Source organism: Jaculus jaculus, chromosome 4 (genome assembly GCF_020740685.1).
Source record: "Jaculus jaculus isolate mJacJac1 chromosome 4, mJacJac1.mat.Y.cur, whole genome shotgun sequence".
NCBI lineage: Eukaryota > Metazoa > Chordata > Mammalia > Rodentia > Dipodidae > Jaculus > Jaculus jaculus.
Window position 1 is genome coordinate 10,865,962 of NC_059105.1, and position 8,698 is coordinate 10,874,659.

The 8,698-nt window shown below is 43.2% G+C and overlaps 1 pseudogene; it reads right to left on the reverse strand.

The window, feature by feature from the left end:
• Window positions 1-6,590: 6,590 nt before the first annotated feature.
• Window positions 6,591-7,010, reverse strand: LOC101600851 (annotated as a pseudogene).
• Between the last annotated feature and the right edge of the window lie 1,688 nt (window positions 7,011-8,698).

Genomic DNA, 8,698 nt, shown 5'->3' on the forward strand with positions numbered 1-8,698 from the left:
AGAGTGGCTTGTGTGTCTGGCACTTGTTTGCTGTGGGCAGAAGGCCCTCGTGCTCCTATACTCTCTCTCTCTCTTTCTGTCACTGTCAAAATAAAATGGCAACATAAAATCACCTTGTATCCTCTTTTATTATTTTTTTTAAAGACTTTTCAACTTGGAGTTTAATTTAAAGAAATATACTTAAAACATATTATTTAGTCTACTCAGCATATCTCATAAAGCATAGAAATTTTGGAATCAACTAAATGGCATACTAATTATAATTATATCAGGAAAATGTCCTTCTCAAGCATTTTACCTAGAGGGTGGTCTACTAGCACTAATAACAATTGTTTTTAATTTTAAAATTAATTTTATTTCTTTAAAATTAATTTTTATTAGTTATGGACATACTTAGTATGTAATTTTTTAATTTTTAAAATTAATTTTATTTCTTTTAAATTTTATTAGTTATGGACATATTTAGTATGTAAACAACACATGTTGGTACCATCCTTTCCCTCTTCCCTGACCCTTTTCTGAAGGAACCCTCCTGATTGTGGATGCAAGTCAATCCTACTGGGATTGTGGGTCATGCATTATGGGGCAGCAGTCAGTTAGGGGGAGAGGCAATGTCTCTGTGTAAAATGTCCCAACTTGTGGCTCTAACAAATCTTTCTATCCCCTCTTACACAAAATTCCCTGAGCCACGCTGGGAGCATTTTAAATCTATTTCAGTGATGGGCTCTTGGGAGCCTCTGGATCTCGGGTTTGGAAGGTGTTGAGTGTCCTCAGTGTCTATCTCCTTCACCCTTTGCTGATATCAGATTGATTAAGAAAGCAGCATTCTTTCTCATTTCCCCAATTCCTCTGTGGTTTCAGCTGGGGCCGGGGTGGAGTGTGATGGATCATTTATCTCCTTTCTCCTCAGGTCCAGCTCCCATCTCAAAAAGAGAAACAGATTCTCCAACAGAGAGTGAGGTCAGCACAGGTTAAATGGGATAAGCATTATTAATTTTGAGAGAATTTAATGGGTGTAGTCCTTCTTATAGCCCAAGATTAGTGGGAGCTTGATATTAGAGAGCAAAATCATTATCTGGATATGATTCTGACTTGTATCACAGTTCAGGATATGGTTCCTTTCCACTGAGTGGATCTGCTAGCCAATCCAAGAGCAGCTGGTTACCCGCCATGGCTGTGTGCCACTATTGCACTTGGGTGAGCATCAGTCAGTTGTTTGCTTCTGAGTTGCTGGGACAGATGGTGGTCATTTTTCCCCAGTAGCTCAAGGAGTGCCTTCCAGCACTAGAGGGCTGTCTGGGGACTGGCTCTTCTCCTGTAATCTTGCATCCTCTTGATCCTTATGAAGATCATGCATACCTACCTTCCCAAGGTTGTAACCTTTTATTGTTTACTTATCTACTTTTTGCAAATGTATGTGTGTATATGTATACATGTTTGTATGTATGTGAGCACGTGTGTATGGAGGCCAGAGGTTGACATTCAATATCTTCTTCAACTGCTCTTATTCTTCCAGACAGGATCTGTTATTGACATCAGAGCTCACTGATTTAATACCTTTTTATATTTACATTTATTTCCAAGGAGAGAGGGAGAGAGAATAGGTGTGCCAGGGCCTCTAGCCACTACAAACAAATTGCAGATGCATGCACCACTTTGTGCATCTGGCTTTATGTGGGCATTGTCAAATCAAACTGAGGTCATTAGGTATTGTAGGCAAGTGCCTTAAAGGCTGAGCAATCTCTCCAGCCCCAGCTCGATGACTTAGCTTAGAGTATGTAGCCAACAAATGGCAAGGTTCCTCCTGTCTCCACCTCCACAGGGCTGGAATTATAGATGTCACTACCTATGGCTTTTATGTGGGTTCCAGACATCCACACTCAGACCCTGATGCTTGTGTGGTGAACATTTTACTGAGTCAGCTCCACATCTTATTTATTTTTATTTTTATTTTTATTTTTAAATCTCTTCCCTTGGCCAGATGGGTCTGGTTCAGAGACTCAATTTCACCTCCCTCTTCTGATAGCTTTCCCTCCCCAGAACAAGCTGCTAGTATCGAGAGTGTACTGATCTGATCTCGATGACATTGGTTCTAGGACCCCATGAGACTCTCTAAATGCCAACAATGCTGAAGATTCCACTGACTTCCAAGCTTCAGTGTGCCCTCCCTCTCACCTGGAGGGATGCCAGTTGATGTTTCAGTTGTTGAGCATTGGTGTCTATTCTGGCCCTGTGTGCAAATGGCCTTGAGATAGCTGAGTACACACATGCTCCACTGTTCACTTACTCATGTAAATGGCTGTAGGTGACTTGGTGCGTGCACTGGAGAATAACTACATTGTGTGCTTGGCATGGTAATGTGGAGTCTTCCTCCTAGTGACCCAGATGCCTCAGGAGCTCATGGTTCCCATGTCTGAAAATTTGCTCACATTCATAATACGTGAAAGGGATTGCTACCAGTTCGAGGGGTCACTGGCCTCAGCTGCCTCGTCACCCTTGATTTCTTTTGCTAGCATAAACTGAGTGGTGTGCATGTCAATTTCCTATGCATTTTGCCCCAGTATTGCAGACACTTCTTAACCAACTCCAGAATTTACACAGTGCATCCTTGGCTGCCATTTGTGCCCTTACCGACCCTGTGAAGACCCAGGCCCTTGCAGTCTCGACTCTCGTGCTAGATCCCTGCCCTGCTTGTTACTGGTGAAGGAGGTTCTGCTCAGTCATACTCTTACTGTCAGCCTGCGCCTGCCAGGAACCAGCACATTCCTGTGGCCTTGGGGTGTCTGCTGTATTCCTGACACCTCGGCAGAGTTCCTGGTCTTCTGGTTCCACATAGCAAATCCGTTCCAGCTGGGTCACTTTTCTGAGACTTCAAATCCCTGCCTACCATCTGCTAGCACGGGGCCTCTCGATGTGGGCTGTGGCTTTTGCCATCCCTTTAGGAGCCGTGATAGTCACCACTTAGATCCCTTCCTGGGCCACGGCCAGGGTGTTATATCATGTCTCTTGAGATCACACCCTCCATCGTTAACAGATCATTCTTTAACCCAGTTTTTAAAATGCATTCATTCAGGGCTGGAGAGATCAGGCTTAGCGGTTAAGTGCTTGCCTGTGAAGCCTAAGGACCCCGGTTCGAGGCTCGGTTCCCCAGGTCCCACGTTAGCCAGATGCACAAGGGGGCGCATGCGTCTGGAGTTCGTTTGCAGAGGCTGGAAGCCCTGGTGCGCCCATTCTCTCTCTCTCTCTATCTGTCTTTCTCTCTGTGTCTGTCACTTTCAAGTAAATAAATAAAAAATGAATAAAAAAATTCATTCATTCACTGGCTCATATACATCCGTGTGTGGTGTGTGTAATGTGCTATGTGTGTGTACATGCGTGTGTGCGGTGTGTGTGGTATGTGCACGTGTGTGTGCTCTTACAGAGCTCCACGCACTTCCCTGTGGTGCTGGGCTCTCACCTGTGATGGCTGGAGCGGAGCACGCTCCTGCCTGTGCTCATTTTGAGCCACAGACTCGCTGTACTCAAGCCCAGAGCTTGCTGGTTTTTGCTTTCATGAGCTAGGGTGATTCTCTGGTGTCTGCTCCCCTTTGTGGGACTGGGGTTACAGGCTTGAATGGTCACACACATCTGTTTATGCATGTTCTGGAACTTTGAATGGGTCCTTTCAGCCACCCTCAGGTCCTCTCAAGCCTTCATACTTAGGCAGGAAGCGCTCTTAACCACTGAGCCATCTCTCCAACCCTTCACCTGGTTCTTATCCTCTGCTTCTCTTAATCAGGCATTTTCAGAATTCAGTCCCACATGTGCCTGGCAGGTGCATGCTGATGTTTGGAGCCCAGTTCCGTGCTTCCTTATCATGTCAGCTCATGTCTAGCTAAGACTTATGCCAAGACTTCATCCTAGTTGGAAACCCAAAGACTGGAGCTGGAGAGATGCTTTAGCAGTTAAGGCGCTTGCCTGCAAAGCCTAAGGACCCAGGGTTGATTCACCAGTACCCACATGAGCCAGATGCACAAGGTGGAACATGCCAGCCGGTTCTCTTCCTGCTCCATCACTGCTGGATTGCCCCGAGTTCCTAGATCTATTAGACATTTGGCTCTCACTTGCCGTAGCATCCTTCACATCTATTCCTGGAACATGGGTGATGGCTGATTTCTATTGTCAACTTGATTGGATCAGGAACCAATAAGAGACAAGCTTGTTGGGCAAGTCTGTGAGGCCAGCTCCAGGACGGATGCACTGAGGGAGAAGACTCTTCCCCAGGATGTCCAGCCTTTGCAGCAGCAGCCTAGCCTAGATATTAAGATGCTCCAGGGGAAAATGGCTCTTTGAGCATGGCTGCCCTTGCTACTTGCTGGTGAGTGCATCTACTCTGCTGCTGTCATCCTTCACATATATTGGAACCCACCTTCTTCCGCCTTCCACTGTGGACTGAAGACCAGTGGCTCTGTAGTAAGCCTCTAGGTGTTCAGTGCCAGATTGGGACTAGTGAGACATTCAACCTCATGGACTGAATAGAAACCGTGTTTTGCAACCTCTCCAGCCTACAGATAACCAACCATGGCCGGACTGCCCAGCTTATATTGTATAAGCCAATGTAATAAATCCCTTTCATGATATATCTTCATTCTATTGGCTCTGTTCTAGGAAACCATGAGTAATATGATGTTACATTACATGGACCTCCACACTGAGCTATTCAGCTCCATATGATGGACAGGAACAAGGTTTGTGTGTGCCCAACATGGATATATTTAACTAAAACAGGTTTCTAGTAACAAACATCAATGCATCGAGTGTTCCCTGTAGGTTCTGTCTATTAAACTCTTCCATATACATTCAGCTGTTTAGTTCTCACCTTTCTTATAAGACACAGAAGCAGGAGCTACCATTAGATTTTATTTAATAGACGGATCAGCCTGCTCTTCCCCTCGTGACTGCGCTATTCCCTACACTTCACTGTCATGCCATTGTTATATTATGTGCTTCAAGTATTTTCTACCTCAGGATTGAAGACCCATGTGAGTAGGGAATCATTGAAACTCAATATTTGTTTTGTGTGTCTTTTCATGACTGAATGACTGAATAAATTAATTCCCAGAAATTAAGTAGAGATGGTTAAGCACTTTGTAAATTCACTCCTTTTGTTATAGACATACTGTGTTTTATATTATTCTTAACTCATGCAAACTCCTCAAGATAGGTCAGATTTTTAATTTGTCGTTCATCAGCCATTATTTTACTCACCTTTCTAATCATCTCTGACTAGTAAACAAGCAATGTATTTCATGGACCGGGATATGCATGAGCAAGGAACATACTTTTATGTGTGCCCTCCTCCTCTTACAAATGCAAATCAATTTTTTATGTCTGTCAAATAGCAGCACACATTCTAGTGATTAACAGCCCAATGTTAATGTGATGAAAGAAATTAATTTTAGATGTGTTTGGAGTTTAGAAGTAATTTGTGTAAAAATAAGGTCCTGCTGAGACTCAACTATTTCCTATGAATCTGAAATATGCTGCCCTGGAAAACATGTTATTGGCACATTTATCATAGATCACAGCTCATTATTTCAAGGGCTGACAAGTGTCTCGTTGCACATTTATTAGGGAACTGAGCCTTAATCATATCTATGGTTTTAAGAGTTCTTGTCTTATTAGATTTGTGACTTTTTTTTTCAGAAGACTTTTAAAAGGGAAAATCTCTCAGACCTGAAACTGAAAGGATGATAATTTTATAGAGTATTTAAAAAGAGTTATAAGGACTCACCTACATAAAAAAGATGGCTCCTATTTTATTTTTATGTTCTGATGAGCAAACTCATTTTTTTTTATTCCATTCAGTAGTTCTAAGTGCAGTTATACTCTGAGCTTGTAAAACTTTCTGCCTTCTAGAAAGTTAACAACACTTGCTTTTTCTTTTCTCCATCCTTTTTTTTTTTTAAATTGTTGTTGCAGGTCTAAATAGATGAAATTACATCAGTACTAATAGTGGTGATGTAGAAACACACAATCAAGAACCACGATACATTACTAAACAGCAACAAGGAAGCACTTCCAAAGCCCTTTTCCCCTCCCTCCCTCCTTCACTCCTCTCTCCCTCCCTTCCTCTCTCCCTCCCTCCCTTCTTTCTTCCCTTTTCCCTCCCTCCCTCTCTCTATTATCCTCTCCCTCCCTTTCTTCTGCAGAGTAACACACATCAAGAACAAATACACATTACTAAAAATAAAACCCTTCCTATCTCTATCTCTTTCTTTCTCTCTCTCTTTCCTCAGTATAGGAGCTTGAACCCAGGACTTTGCATGACCCTGGAAAGCTCTGTACTACCTAGCTATACTTCTAGCCGCCCCCCTTTTTAAAAATTATTTATTTATTTGAGAGCGACAGACACAGAGAGAAAGACAGATAGAGGGGGAGAGAGAGAATGGGCGCACCAGGGCTTCCAGCCACTGCAAACGAACTCCAGATGCGTGCGCCCCCTGTGCATCTGTTTCTAGCCCTTTTGTAAAGCAAGATCTCATTAAGTTGCCCAAATTAATATTTTTTTTTTTCTCAGAGCAAATACTTTTTAATGGGTATACTTTACAAACACACTGGAGGGTCATGCAATGCTGCCTGCATTGGATGCAATCCTGGGCCACAAGTGTGCACACTCCTGTTATGGCAGAACCTTTCACCTCGCCTTTATTGTTTACAATGACCCCTGCATTATTTTCAAAGTACAGAAATGCCCATCTTTTCTTTGGTATGATTTTCATTGTCGAATCACCACTGCTGGATGGGCCTTCTTTCTTAACTGTCATTTCACCTTCCTGATCGTGACCATCACCATGTCACTCACACCAGCAGCAGGAAGTGTGTTCAGGTGTCCCTTGATCCCCTTCACAAAGGTGATATACAGATTTCTGGCTCCTGTGTTGTCCGCACAGTTGATCACAGTTCCCACTGGAAGACCCAGGGAAATCTGGAATTTCACATGAGGATCCACTATGTCCTTGCTTGGACATCTTGAATGCCCCAAATTAATCTTCAACTTCTTCTGTAGCTCAGGCAGACTTTGAACTTGCAATCTCTCCCTCAGTCTCCCAAGTAGCTGGGATTACAGGTCTACACCACTAGGCCCAGCCAAAATATTGCAATTTTTATCTCTATTGTATGAAGTATGTGTATGTGTTCATGTGCATGTTTGCGTGTGGATGAGTGCAGGCGTGTGCCTCCATGAGGTCAGAGGGTGCCCTCAGGCATCATCCCATACCTTCTGCCTTGTTGTGAGGCAGGCTGTCATTGTTGTTTACTGCTGTGGAGATGGGATTGATAGGCTGTGAACTTCCAGGGAGTCTGTACTCTCTGTCCCCCATTTCACTGCCAGAATGCCAGGGTTAAAGACGTGAGCTGCCATGTTTCATGTTCTACCATGTGAGCTTTACATGAGTCCTGGGGAGCCACACTTGTACTGAGAGCATTTTACCCACTGAACCATCTCCCCAGCCCCAAATAACATGTTGCCTTGCTTGAAATGCTCCTTTCATTATTTACTTATATTATTGATGAATATTTCAACCCGTATCACATTATCTACTACTGCTTTGAGTGTCTTACATTTATCAATGAAGAAAACAGCTACAATTAAGTACCTAGGAGCAGCTTGCGTTCTATTAAATATAAACATCAAGCAATATGCATGGCGCACGTTCAAATTATGAAGTGTGTTAGAAGATGCTCAAAAGTGTGGAGTAGACAGAGTCAGATGAGAAGGGTCTGGAGTGAAGGGGACAGTCTGTGGTACCAAATGTTGTCACCAAATGTTACGAAGAGCTGGCATGAGCAAAGGCTGAGAGGAAAGGGAGCAGACCTGGTTGACATCTGGAGGAGGAGCACTTGGGTCTGAGGCTGGGTCTGGGTCTGGGGCCTGTGCTGAGAATGCCTAAAAAAAGCATTGGAGGCGGTGTGGTGGGGACAGTCAGGAGAGGAAAGACAAAGGAAATGTGCTCAGGGAGGGCCCCAAGGGCCTAGCCTCTGGAGGCTCTTGCACTGTGAGGACTCTGGGAGAAATAGGGAGCCTGTAGATTTAAGCAGGCAAATGATGTGGTCCATCATAAGGGTCCTATAGTTAGTAAGCTATTGCAATAGTTTAGATAATAAGTGATGGTTTCTAAGATCAACGTACTAACAGTTGAGGTGCTTAAAACCAGTTTAATTTTAGATATATTTTGATGGTATGGACCACCAATTTTCTGACTTATTGGATCTGAGATATAAAAGAAAGGAAAAATTCAAGGATAGATCTAGAGGGATTTGGTCCAAGATGTAACAGGGTAGAGCTGTCATTATTTGAAATGGGTGAGGATCTGTGTGTCTAGTGAGGAGTCCAGGAGCTCACACTAAACACATGACATGGCACTATCTGTTAGATATTACAGAGAAAATGTTGAGCAATCACTCAGACATAAGTTTTATCTTTACAAATTCTAAGTCTATAAACAACAATTATAGCCACAAGGCTTACTGTGATCATCCCTAGAATGAATTCAGAGTACAAGAAGAGAAGAAAGACTTCCTGCTCTTGGCACTTCTCTTAGAGTTGACCTAATAATTATCAAGCAGTGGCACATAAAATGATTTCATCAGGTTTGAGAACAACAGTAATGCTTCTTGGAAAGTTGAATAATTTGTCAGTTAGTTCAGAATTAAAAGG